The sequence below is a fragment of the Synchiropus splendidus genome, chromosome 4 (assembly GCF_027744825.2).
Source record: "Synchiropus splendidus isolate RoL2022-P1 chromosome 4, RoL_Sspl_1.0, whole genome shotgun sequence".
Lineage (NCBI taxonomy): Eukaryota > Metazoa > Chordata > Actinopteri > Syngnathiformes > Callionymidae > Synchiropus > Synchiropus splendidus.
Genome location: NC_071337.1, coordinates 13897482 through 13912128, shown reverse-complemented (window position 1 = coordinate 13912128; position 14647 = coordinate 13897482). Strand labels below are relative to the sequence as shown.

General features: G+C 40.6%; 1 long non-coding RNA gene across 2 annotated transcripts in view; it reads right to left on the bottom strand.

Annotated features, from left to right (window-relative positions):
- Positions 1–12879, bottom strand: part of LOC128757755 (uncharacterized) — a 31288-nt gene extending 18409 nt beyond the window's left edge. The window contains exons 1-2 of one of the 2 annotated variants that reach the window (XR_008414397.1): positions 12794–12879; positions 12507–12567 (exon numbers count right to left, since the gene is read on the bottom strand). This is a non-coding gene — a long non-coding RNA (uncharacterized LOC128757755). The remainder of the gene's footprint in view (positions 1–12506; positions 12568–12793) is intronic. The other variant, XR_008414398.1, reaches the window with a different exon arrangement.
- Positions 12880–14647: the final 1768 nt, after the last annotated feature.

Here is a 14647-nt window from a genome sequence, read left to right as displayed (position 1 = left end):
TCAAAGGGAATTTTCCTTATGTGATAACCATTCTATTCAAACATTTGTGTTTTATGTTAGGGTGTCATGAAAGAACGTTCGAGGTCGGGGTTATGAAGTGAATATATCCTGTGGCCATATATACATACATTTGTACGGGAGTCCTGGCCCCAGTTCTTTCTCTAACACTTCAAAAGCAAACAATTTCAACTCATTCATGCTGCTACAAGCCGCCGCAGCTCAAAGAAGAGGTTTGCCCTTTGGGGGAAACATCAAAAGATCCACATGCAGTCTGGGTGCCAAAGAAGCTTAACAAAGTACACAGAGGAGCTTAGAACTCATCTGGTCTGCTCCGATTTACTGACTTTCACCTGGCAAGGAGCAGAGTCAATAGCAGAACCTCGCCCACACCTGTGAGGGTGTCCCGCCCTCTCTCACTTTGCCAACAGAAGAGAACCAGGAGAGTTGAGAGTTAAATAAGGAGCTGAAACGTTTGATCTGCTTAGTTGGAAACATGTTATGGTTTTAGCCCGCTAACGTCAACCGTATTTGTTTTCAATATTAACGGTGGAGGCTGAGAACCTTCCTGCTCATCCATCAATTTTTCAAGGTTAGAAAAGCCATGAGCAGGTTTGTCACAGGTTCTTGAGCAGAGAGCAGTGCTCAGATGTTCATGTCTTCAGGTGGGGAAAGTGGACTTTCACCTTCACCAAGCCTGTAAATGGGGGTTGAATTGTTGCAGTGTAATATGGGACTGCTTTTACTCACTGGTTATTTTAGATAACTAAATCCCCATCCCGATTTGTTGCTAGTATAGATCATTTGTATTGTGTCATATTGGTATTCAACAGGCATCACACCCAAAGCACCCTACTCACACCTACTGTCACATGACCTTGGAAGGTTGTCAATTCTAGAAGCTTCAATAAAAGATGCTCTTATCTAGTTCTTAATAAGAGATGTTCTTAATCCTGAATCCAGTTCTTAAGCCGTACATTATGCCTATAATGTGTGCTGAATGTTATGTGCAAAAATATAGCTATTGAAGATAACTTTTCAAATATTCCCACAATTTCACACTGGTGTAAATGTTAAAGTGAAGTTGTTTTTATATCTATTCTGAACCAAGTGCAATCATAATACCTATGTTTGTTCTGAACTTGTTGAGAGAGCTTCAACATAAAAGCCACATTTTCTAAGCCACTTGCTGCGAAACCCATTGAAAACCGTTGAAGTTTTCCGGCCTAATTCGGTGAATTCCCAACATTAAAAGTATCTTCTTAAGCATGGACCACTTGAAACAAATGCAGTATTTGTTGACATCAGTGAGTTAAAAATATAGGAGGAAGCATTGAATTCCAGGAACCAGAAGTTCAAAGCCGTTTTTTTAAAAGTGGGCACCCACACACAAACATACACTGAATGATTCAATTAAAAACAAACAGGAGGCCTCACAGGCGCTGACAAGGCCATGTTCACGGTTACTGAGGCTACCAGTTGCCGTGCACACACACGTATGTCCGACTCTCAACAGGTTATTGTTGAGCCACACTGACATACACAAGGCCCCTCATCTCCTCTCTTGTTTCAGCTGCATGCTAGCAGCGATGTGGGCAGCCACACAGGAGAGGCCTTGTGTGAGAGGGGTCATAGCAACTGCACCACTAGCTGCACTGTGACCTTTCACCTATGACAGCATGGGAAAGTGGGCACATTCAGCTGTCAGGACCCCAGTGTGACCATTAGCCCTCATCCTCCAACTGTCAGTGAAACTTTAATTGAGCTTTGATGGGGAGAGGCACACATGAAGAAGAGAAATTCAAACCCCTAAACAAGCCAACGGAGGTGGCACCACATACTTTTATAATATTTACTCAAATGGGATTATTACAGCTATGTTTATGTCTTGAGTGTCGTTGTGAGGGAAGTATCATAAAAGGAGTCAGGGGACTATGGGACAGGAGGGCTACAGTTTGTTCTACTCCTCACCTGCAATAGTGGTTTGGAAACACCTGTCATGACAAGTCACGTGGTAAGTATTACAATAACAGCCACTAGTAATTACTCTACCACTCACACCACTAATAATACAAGTCCCATAAAACACTGCAGCTTTCATGAGCGACTGCAGCTTCATCAGCTCTCGCTGCTTACTGGCACTATGTTGAATATGTAAATGTAGTTTTTCTGGTCCTAACTTTTTTCCCCCTCTGGCAGCAAAAGAGGAATTCGTGAATCAATGACATCTGTAGCATTATTCATCCAGCATGTTCCCTTCCACCTTTACAGTCTAAAGGCCCGTTTATGCTCCCTTTACGTATGAAAATGTACCTGTCCATTTGAAAAAATGTTACTGTCACTGATCACATGCTGTTATGTGTTCTTTATGCTGGTATTGCACTCCACCAGGGGGAGCAGCCCAGAGTCAAACATTTGTGACAAAGACAATCTCCAAAACAAACACTGTGAAAGAAGTATTGATCATGTACCTCTTGTACAAAAGACGAAAACGGAGGCAGTGTTCTGCCCCCACGGTTTACAGTGGAACTGCTCTGTTGGGCCCATATCTGTAAGCTTCGTGGACGAACAGTACACGAACAGAAGGCTCCGTCCGTATCCAAATCGATATGAAAGGTTAAGCACAAATGACCCCTGAATCTCCCTAACTTTGTTCCCAAACCTTTTGGCATTGACTGTCCCACCACATGTCTTGTAGTTGCATTACATATAAATGATGATGTCCGCTGCCTCAATAACTGTTCGAAATAAGCAGTGAGTAGGGGTTTGGGAGAATTTCGGCAGGTTAGAGAACAGATGAACTGCTGTGAAATCAGGCCAACAGGCCAGAAGAGAGTTGCATCAGTCTGGACATGAGAGGACAAGAACCAGAACTTGATTGCCATTGCGGTTCAAGGGAAATCTTGCTGTAACTTCAGCAGCATCTCCTCTGATAGCAGACTGATGTGGCAGGGAAATGCTGTATGCTAGCCATGGATAGCAACAGTATCTATGGAGACAACAGGTCAAGGACACAATCACACCTACACATTTCACACGACTACAGAAACACTGACAGTATTTTTTCCATCCTTCTAAGACCCACGATTATTTCTCACAGTCCTGTTCGGTGGAGGAATGCTAAGTATCCAGTGCCCCTCCACCCCCCACCTCTGACTGAGTGGGCCAGTGGTTAGCTGCGTGATTTAAAACAGCCCTGCTTGTTCCCATGTCACACGCTGTGACAGTAGGTATGTGGACGCACAATATCAACGCGCCAAGTGGCTTCGCATTCTCAGAGTGTTTCTTGAGGTGGAACCAACACTGTCCCGCAATTAAGTGCCAGCCCACTTCAAGGGGACTCAGGAGTCACGTCCACGCATTTTTTTCTCCCCTGTTGCTCACAACTAACTGCATTCCAGGCTGCCAAACTTACGATTAGAGACACCAAAGTGTCTTAATTTTGAGGGTCTATTTGCAATTAAAGGTTTTGTTTAATAGCGCAGCTATTGAAACAGAACCAAGCATCAGTCACAGTAATCCGATAACGGCAATACATTGCAACACACATTCCGATTTGATCGACATTGTCAGATGCTGAATGTGTAGTTAGAGATATATTGATCAATATATTCCAATTATTCCCTTTAAAGCAATGTGGGTGGAGGGGCAGAAGCCTGTCATAGCCACACTGCACAAGAAGCAGGGGAAGCCCGGAACGGCTCACAAGTCCATTGCACACGTACAGATGGAGACAACAACTCACTAACTAACTAGGTAAGTTGGAGGAAACTCTCACTGTCATTGTTACATTGTTACAAGTCTTACTTTCAGTGAAATACCCGAGAACACTGCAATGGATGGCAAGCAGACTGACTTCTTGATGACTCAGCTGCAATATGGCTTGCAAGTGCATACAAAATGACTACGAGCGGATCAGAGCTCAACTTTTCGATCCAATGATCCAATACATCTTTTAAGCAATAAGACATACATTTGAATATTGGCTTGCTGTATTTGAGGTTTGCATGAGACATGTTCTGACATGTAATGTTTCCATTTCTTATGAAGTTTAAACCATAAAAATCACGCAACCCAGTAGTCTTGTTTGCAAAGACGACACACACTGTGTAGTGTGTAGTTGTGTTCACTCACTAACCTGTTGAAATGTAGCTTCCTTCCTCCTCTTAAATTAAATTTGTGTCCTTTTCTGCTTTTACACATATTTGAGCTATAAGTTTTAGCCACCAGGTGATGGATAAAAAGTATATCTAATACGATTAGATGAGAAATGATGATGGCTGATAAAAAAAGAGGGAGTTGAAAATGTTTTTGTTGTTCTTTATATATAACATATACTGTATATAACTCATAAAAAGATGTGGTTGTTGATACACGTCACAGTAGAGAGAAAGTAATCGTGTATAAAATGTCTTGTATCCTACTCCACAAATGCACCGTTTTAATTTTCCTCATTCAGTATTATATTACATAGTTTCTTGGGGTAAACATACAAAACAAATATTTCTCTCAGTCAAATAACTGTTTTGAACTAATTTGATGAGTCACAAGTTCATTATGATCTAGCGTTGTCTATTCTTCCCATCGAGACAGAAGTGATGGGTCAGTGCACACGCTGAACTGCGGGATCATCCTTCGATCTGTGTAATCCCTCAGACAGCTGGCCCCCTTGGACCCACAGATGCCCAGGCGGGCAGACCGATAAGGACGGAGGTGGGGAGGGTGCTGGGGAGTCTACGATGAAGAACCTGTTACTGATATGCATGTGAATGTGTCCAGGTTTGTGTGTGTGTGTGTGTGGCATGCGAGGGTTTGTGCTCTGCATCCTTTCCCTGTCAGGTCAGCAGCTGACTGTGATTAATATTTCACAGCTAACACTTGGACAGCACATGCTGGACTGTGCGTGTGTCTGTACGTGTGTGTGCGTAACCTTGCCATGACGGCAGTATAATTGACATAATTACCAAACCTCCCAAAACACACGCTCTTTAAACCAGTCGCGCACACAGCGACCTGCAGTTTAAACTCAGCGTATTCACACGTCCTCACTGATAAATATAACATTGTACGTTGAGAAATTGCACGCACAGTTACATACAAGAGCCTTTATTAAGTGCATGGGGTTAGGGGCTGAGACTATATATATATATATATATTAGGGGCGGGATTCGATTAAAAAATTAATCTAGTTAATTATAGAATGTGTGATTAATTAAAAATTAATCGCAGTTCAATGCTTTAAGAATATTTGCCACAAGAAGCCACATTTTTCAATTGGAATGAATTTGGTATATTACTGGATAAAATGATGGACCCGTACGTACATTTAAACAACAAAATATTGTTTATTTTGCATCAGTTTGACAATGGCACAATAAATCACGATGTATAAGTACGTTGTACGTTGTATAAGAATTTCAATTTTATAAGAATTTCAAGTACTTTCAGAGTAGTGGAAACCCTGGCCATTGTGTAGCGAACATCCCTGAACATGTTCGTTGTTGTTGTTATTTATATATATATATATATATATATATATATATATATATATATATATATATATATATATATGAAAAGTGGGGTACTGGTAATTCCTATGTATTCACATATGACTGGCCAAACCTTGCTACCGTAAGTAAATATAAGACCAAAAGTAGATTTTCACCCATGGTCAGAATTATTCATACACCTGGCAAAATCTCAGGAAAACATATAACTTTTTCTGTACTGTAGTTATCTCCCAGATGTTATTTCTGTACTGTAGTTATTTCAGGAACTGTTTTTGGTCGCCCAATTGTTGAGCAATGATGAAAATATCGTCTTTCCAGAAGAGTATAAATACAGGGAAAATGTTCTGGTCGTTCTCATTTTCTGACCATTATGGCCTACAATAAAGGAGAAGGTTTACCAGGCCATACAGAATCAACACAGTATGAACTCCCTGTGTCAGCAGTCCAGAGCATCATCAACAAGCACAAGATGTTCAACACAGTTAAAAACCTCAGTGGCTGTGGCAGGAAGCATGAGGTGTCCCCAAGACTTGCCAGGAAAATCTGTCGAGAGGTCAATGACAGCCCCCGGACAACAACTGAGGCCCTGATTGAATCACTTGACCAGGCAGGGACAAAAGTATCACGCTCTACCATGGAATGGGTCTTGCACAGAGGAGGTCTCCTGAAGAAGAAACATCTGGAGGCTTGTCTAGCCTTCGCTAGAGGTCATCTGAGCAAGATCCCAGACAGACGAGCCAGATGTTTCTTCTTGAGCAGTGGTGTCTTCCATGGCCTACACACAGGGAGACCTTCTCTCCTCCTCTGCAAGACCCGTTCGATGCTAGAGTGTGATCACTGCTTCCCAATCGATCATCGAAAATATAATAATGTATTCCATGGGAACATCTTTAAATGACTGGCTTTTGTAAATGAGGAATCTAAAATAGAATGTTTTTTATGGGCTGTGAATAATAGTTAGGCTGAGTGTGTGTAAAACCACTGACATTCATGGATGTGATTAAGGAGGACACGAAAAGGACAGGTGTTACTGGGGAGGATGAAGGTGACAATTGCAAGACAAAGAAGAAGCTACTGTATGACTTTAAAGCACCAATCCAAACACATGATATCACTACCCCGTTGATCTAACATAGTAGTCATTGGCTTGATAAAATGTTTGCAAACATCACTGACAACATTGAAAGCGTACAAACATGAATGCTTAAAAAAAAAGAAAGAAGGATGACTAGAATGCGGCATCTCTCGTTCCAAGTGTCTTTGAAGAAACTGGGCGTCGCACGGTTCAAACGCGAGATAACTCAATTTGGAATGGAAATCAATGTCGAAGCAAAAAAGTTATCTGTGTTGTTTGCTGTTGTTTTTTGTCCTTGAAACATCAAAATAAATCTCTCTCCCATGTGAAAGTTCTCCCAGCTTTGATGGGGGCTTTGAAGTGGAGGAGTCACGGTAATAACGGCGATGATTTTAATTGATAACGCTGTGACTGAATAGCAAATGGCTGTTCATCGGGGGATAGGAAGTGTTGAATCTGAGCCAGACTGGATGCTGCCGAGCCTCCGGCTGTGTGATAATGGAAGGGTGAGGTTGGAACACTGATGATAAGAAAACGTTTGTCAGTGTTTTTCTGTCTCTACACAGTACATATCATTTTCAAACACTGTCCTAAAAAAAAAAGAAGAGCGATTCAGCGCTCAATCATTGTTTTAAAATGAATTTGTTTTTCAAATTGCCTAACCTTTTTTACACAGTCTCGAGAAACATAAATCAGCTTCTTGAATCCCTTATCTTATTCTAACAATCGTGACCTGCTGCTTTTTCAAGACAGGAAAATAAAATAAAATAAAGATAATATTTTTCCAATATTACTGTCAATGATCCTGACAATGTTTAAGTCTTATTTGCGTCTCTCCTGTTTTTCCAGCTTGTTTCCCTGTTTGTATGATAGAACCTCTGTGGCAGATCCAAGAACTCGAAAGATTTCCAACTCAACATAATTGTCTTACAGCTTAGACCTCTACCTCCTTCCTTGGTTTCAAATAGCTTAGAGTTAGAGCGTCTCCCTGCCCACCCTGATGCAGATGGATTTGGCCCAGTGAACATCCAGGACACGGTTGAACCTGACACCCTTTCCACTCTACATCAGTAGATCATCTCACTTCACAAAAACTGTCTTACAACACAACATTTTTAAACACAAAACATTTAATTTTGACATTACAACGTATATATTAAATTAATGAAGATATATATATATATATATATATATATATATATATATATATATATATATATATATATATATATATATATATATATATATATATATATATATATGCACAACACTTTTTAGAACACTGTTCACAAAATGCTTTACATTTATATTTCTACATTTTCGTGGCATTTTCGTGGCCAAACATGCCTGATTTTGTGGCAGATATTTTTTAAAAATGCAATGAAAGATGTAATTATCAGTTGGAAATAAGAACTATTGTAAATCAGTGTTGAAAAAAGTGACGGTTTTCAGTCTAGATTTTAACAAAATATTAGTATTTCAAGTGCAAGTGCAAAGAACACATCCACAAAATAAATGCAGAAATAAATGTTCATGCTAAATAAAAAAAAAGATAGCATAAGTACATATTTTTTAATATGATGTGTAGTGTGTAGTTCCCTGGTGGACAGAGTATAGTGCACGCTTGTTGTTTTATTCTGGAGCTCCTCACAAGGGCGGACGCTTGGGTGAGCAAAGTCTGAGCGGTAAAGGTGGGGGATGTAATGGAATCAGAAAAGCAAAATAAACATAATTCAACTCCACCTCTGTAGTCCAAAACCAAACTAGAAGTAGGAAGCATCCACACAGATGAAAAGAGAAAAAGAATTGGTAAAGACGTCGCAGTCATGTGAACATAACCTCAAGAATAGCCAGCAGATATTTTAGAGACACCACCTGCTGACAGAGGCAAGTCCCATCACCAGGCACTTGCTCACTCTCTACACTCTGGAGAGTCTTTATCCCGACCAATGTGAGCATGTCTGCTGTGTCTGAGGTTGTGTGTGTGTGTGTGTGTGTGTGTGTGTGTGTGTGTGTGTGTGTGTGTGTGTGTGTGTGTGTGTGTGTGTGTGTGTGTGCGTAAGTGTGCATGAGACTGTACAGCAAACTAATGGAGCTGGAAGGGCGGAATCAATTACTGACCGGCTAGGATTTTCCCACAAGCTTGAGCCGGTGAGAACAGGAGCTCTTTATCAAGCATCTGTACACGTGTGTGTCTGTGTGTGCATGCGTGCAAATGTGTGCCTGTGTTATGTGCCTATGGTTGCTCACTCCAAAGGCTGTTGTAGCCGTCATTCTTTTCTTTATACTATTTTCACTTGAAAAATTAGTTTTTTGAGTGCGGTTCATAGTGAAACACTGTTTTTAAACACTGCTCTCTGCTGTCAGATACAGATTAGTATGTTGTATTTGCACATTATTAATGAATGTATGTTCAGTTCAGTCACCTAATGCATTGTAAATGCTTCATAATTGTAACATTGCTAACAACTTATTTCGTCTCACATTATACAGAGATTGAAAAGGAAAAGAGCGAAGCATAGAGCTCATGATTTCTGCCTCTAAATCACACTTTCACCCATTTTCCCAAACAGTTGTCGATGTGTTTAAACTTGACTCTGTGTGCTCCAATTGGTTGTGCTGTGGAGTACTGGTACTTATTTTTGTGTTTATGTCAGTCTCTTTTGTATGTTATCTATTAAAACTGTAAACTATAAAAACAACAACAACAAAGAAACATGAATATTTATGCAGTTAACCTAATGTTTACGTGTTTGTTTTATTCGTTCCACCATCATCTATTGAATTCATAAAAATAAAATGAATCGTATCCTTATAGCCGACTCCTGATAGAATCATATAAAGAAAAACAAATAAATAAAGATAGAATTTTGTTGCATTTTTTCACATTTATGGAGTGAGCAAATTAAACATCTGTTTTCCATGTTGATATAAAAAAATAATTGGTTTCCTCAATATCGTTGATAAATTATTTTAATTCACTCTTCACCAATTCAACTCATTGAACATAACAGTAAAGTGCATTGCATTTAAAATAATAAAATATTACATAACAAGTGAAGTTTTGCAATGAAATGTGAAAAACAATTATATTTTGTTGATAGTTTTGGTCAAATAGATTTGTTTTAGAAATGGATACACATGCCTCAACAAAGACGGAAAATGAGCCTCACAGAATATTGACATGTATTTGCTTAAATATGAAGGCCAAAAACTGTTTTCCATCTTTAATGGCTTCCAATACACAAAGGAGTCTTGATCATTTTCAACTTTCCTCTCAACACGTCAGCAGGGTGTAAAACGAGGCCGGCCACTAGGGGGCATCTAGCAGTCCCACAGCCACGCTTACGTCGCCCAGCATTGTTCTGACATCAACATTCCTTATTATCTCAATATAAAAAATGGAAAAAAGATAAGACATCATATTGCATCTCTGCTGAACAGCAATCTGGCAGCACGATGGGGTCGTTGGCCTCCGAAAGCTACACCAACCGCGATCACACCCGCCTTAGGAGCCAATTAGGAAGTGTAACACACTTTCAGTTCATTTATAGAGCAATCGAGCAGACATCTAGTCTCTGGTGCGACAGTCGCGCTTCCTCTGGAGCCCACCAGAACAGAAAGTGACTCAAGTGACTGCATGTGTGTGTGCGTGGGCGTCCGTGTGTCAGGATGTTGCTTCATGGGTGCATATTCAAGCAGTCACCTTTCCTCATTTTCACAGAGCTCTATCAACGGAAACCCACTTCCTGAAAGTCAATGGAACATTTGAAGGGAGCCAATCCATTATGAGTGGGTTTTTTTTTTAAATTTATTTATTGTGAATGTGTGCGTGCCACCTCCCAACGTGCTACAATAAATTCAATTAAGAACATACACACACATAGTACTTGTGTAAAGCCAACAGTAACAAAGACGTCCAGCTGGCTTGGTTTCAATAATCTGATCGCACTCTGTACAAACACACACTTATTTTCATTTGTTTTCCTCTGAAGTGTCATTGAATCTGAAGTTATTGACCGACCGTGGGAGGAAGTGTTTAATCTCTAAATAGAAAACTTAAATTATTTCTCTTTGTGTCTCTGGGATTTGTCTATTGTACACTGACTACCTTTTGTTTACAGAGGGAATGAGTTTACCTGTGACATGTTTTATTTGTATCTTTGTTCAAGTTTTTGTGACCCACTATAAATTTCTACACATCAACAAACTTTCATAGAAAATATTGTGGGATTATTCAACATTTTCTAATGACGATGATGACGCGCACACTCAGGTATAAGGTGTTCTTAGCTTCTTAATATGCAAGTGCGTGTGGGTGGGTGTGTGTCAGTGAAGCCGCTGCTGCTGTCAAGCTCCCGGCGTTGACACAGTAAACTGAGCCTAAGGGGTCTGAGAGGGGAAATATCCTCTTGCCGCGTACACATCTCTAGACATACATGCTTGTATATACACACACGAATACACACACTCCAGAGGGAGAGGAGAGAAATGGAGGAGCGCCACTCACACGAAGATTGAGTTACAGTTGAATTAGATCTTAGCTGTGGGAACCAGCACCTTCCCTCTGACACACACACTCACACACACCCACACACACACACACACACACACGTGTTGACACCACTGACTGAGCCTGACACACGCTGCGATGATTCAGTTTGTGTATACATTCTCACACACACACACACACATGCTCTCACACACTCACTGACAGATGCTTATAAACAAACACACGGGCAGATGAACAGATGCAGGCAGAGGCCAAGTGCACACACACACAGACATACACACACAATCTCAATATAAACCATTATGAAAAGCAAGCGTGAACAGTGAGTGCGGCTGACGTATGAAACGTAGATAATTATCTGGATGAAAACACCCCAGCACAGACATTTCGTGTCACCAAAAGAGGAGCTGGGGTTAATATTCGGCACCAACTAACACAAACACGGGTCTTAAATAAAGTCAGGATGAAAAGATCGGGGACAGGAAAGAGGCCACCACACCACAAGCCAGTAAACTCTCCACAAGTTAATTGTCCACTGGTTTTCATATGATAATGTCTTGTGTGTGCGTGTGTGGTGTGGGGGGTACATCAGGGTGTTTATTTTTGGGCCCTTGCCTGGTTCACCTAACAAAAACTGCCTGTTAAACTAAGTGTGTGTTATAATCCTGCAAGACACTGGAAAACACTCATGCTTTGTTCTCTACAACCGACGTGTTTGATCATATTGCGTTTGGATTTTAGGATTAAAGGATTCAAGCTCAGTTTATTACCTGCCTGCTAACCTGAGGGACTGGGATAATGGATTAGTTTTAGTTGTATTGTCATTTCAATGAACATGCTCAACATGCTCAGCAAAACTATACAGGCAACAGACAACAAATTGATGTACAGATGATGGGTTAGATGATGATGTAGTAGAGGGAATGAGTTTACCTGTGACAAGTACAAATGAGTAGTCAAATGACCCTTTGGACCCATTAATGGACATTTTTATGCATTGTTTTTCTTTCAACATTAACAAAGTAGTACTTTGTTAATGTTGTACTTTTATTATATATAAATCTTTTGTACCTCTTTTTAAACCATTTCCACAGTTAAGCATCTTTTGATATTCACTGAATCAAATTCATCACATTATACCAAAAACAGTTAGTAGTTTTATTTTGTAATGTAATAATATTTAACTTCAAGAGTTCCATATTTCAGTCAAGATTTTGTAACAATTTTATTTCACATTTATCCCGTTTGTGTGGTAAGATAGGCTGTGAAATAATGCCAGGCTTTGTTTCTTTTATAAAGGATAAACAAATAGCTGAAGTGTATAGCTAGTGCTAGCATAAAATGGCACCTTATGATTTAGAACTTCTGTATCTGAAATAACAAATGAAATGAACAGTAACAACAAGCTTACCTGTTGGGAAGGGTCAGCCGGGTGACCACTTTGAGGATGAAAAACAGAACAGCTCCACTTCCTAAATGTGGAAACAGGGTGGGATGAATATGAGGGTGTTAGCAGCTTACTAGCAGCTACATGCTAGCTAACTCTGCTAGCTAACTCCTCTGTTCCTGTGAAGGAATATTTACACAGAACAGAGCTTCTGCTTCAAACCACAGCACCTATGTCAACTGTAATTTAACAAATATTGAACCAAGTTGCTTAAAGAGACAGTGAATAACATTGATTAAAACAGCAGTTACCGTGGATGCGGCTGATGGGGTCAGTTAAGGTGACCAGCGACATGGCTGCTCAGGTGAGCTACAAAACAGGGGAGCACCAGTTATTGACACTGAGCAAAGATGGTTGAAGAGACAATGAGTGACGTCGATAAAAAAGCAGTTACCATGTATGTGGCTAATAGAGTTAGCTAAGGTGACCAGCCACACCACAGGGCAGCTCCAGTTGTGCACGTTGTTTTATTTTTTTTATTTTTATTTTTAACAATACTGAATTGTGAATGACTTTATTTTTAATCTTGTCATTTATAATTTCAGTGATAATAATAATAATGAACCGAGTCATTCATGCATGACGTATTGAATAGTTTTGTAACGGACCACCATCATTTCTAGCTGTTTACAGAGGACATGTCGTGATGCTAAGAAGAGGAGAAGAGCACACTGGTGGGGATCTTTGGGTGAACTCGGGTTCACCCTTCTAAGCAATAGCTGTTTGCGATTAAATGGCTGTTGACAGTTACACTTTTTTCTCCGACGTTGTGACACTTGCTTGTGAAGCCAAGAAGTTCCCGGTGGTATTCTTGTTGCAGTTTCTAGTGGTATCACCGCACAATGCCACTGGAGCCCCCGAGGGTACGCTTTGCCTCCGACACACACACACACACACCCCAGTGGCTGGCGCAGTGGCCGGCTTGTCATGAGTACCTGCTTTCACCCCTGCGAGCCCTGCTCTCACAACAATCCTTTCTGGCCTTGTCCCCACGGACAGCAGCACCAGGGGATGGCAAACAAACTCTCCCCTGGTATGGAGCTCCGGTTTCAGCCTTCCGTCCGCTGTCGCTGGAGAACCATGGGAACCCGGAGCACCAGGGGCCCTGAGTCAATAAGGAGCAGTGGTTGAAAACAATGAGGGCCCGCCTGTAGACAACACCGCTGACAGGCCTCTATACAAAGGCTCTGTGAATAGAAGGAAGGCACACACAAACACACACCGATTGGTGTGTGGTTGCCCACAAGGCCGATGTTTGACGACGACTCCCATGTGTGCACATTTACACGCCCATGAACAAATAAACAGAGTTGGATTCCGTCACTGTGACAGCAAGATCTGTGTGACAAACTGACAGAGTGATGCTTCACATCCGTCTGAGATTAGAATAAAAGTTGGAAGACGTGAACATGGCTCTTACTCAGAGGCATTAGTTGATCCTGGTCTGGCTCACTTGCTACTAGTAGTGGTCACAGTGAAAGTAGCTTTTCAGTGTCTAGAATTATACAGTTTCGATACAGAGCATTTTGGATTAAATTAAATTTGAATACAAATTCAAATGTGCACCGATATAAGTAGTCATGAGGGAATATAAATGAGAATAATGCAGCATTAAGTAAATCAGGAGAAAAAAAAAATTGGACCTCAAACAGGGCTCAAAACACAGACAAGCGCTGCCCCCTGGTGTTCAGCCACCAACATTGCTCTCCGTAGGGAAATTCAATGGCGAGAATATGTTACCTGCATATTCATAGAACAAAAATCACAGTAATATTTTGCTTTGTAAACTGTTTAAGGCTTCCTTGAAGAGATCAATAACATCAAATCGAAAACATGACTTGACTTTTGCTTTTGACATCTAGTCCAAAACAAAATACAGAATACATTTAATTAAATGTCTTTATGGTATCTTTATTTTTTAGGACTTTCCCTCCCATTTCCATTACATTTGATTTACTCCATCCCAACTCTTCCATCCACTCTTTGAGTGACAGCAGACGGAGCAATATCCCTGAGGCAAACATCACCTGCTGAGATAAGGTTGGTCATCCTGAGCAGCTGCTAGCAATAGCTCTTCTACTTGGAGCACCTACACTCACAGTACA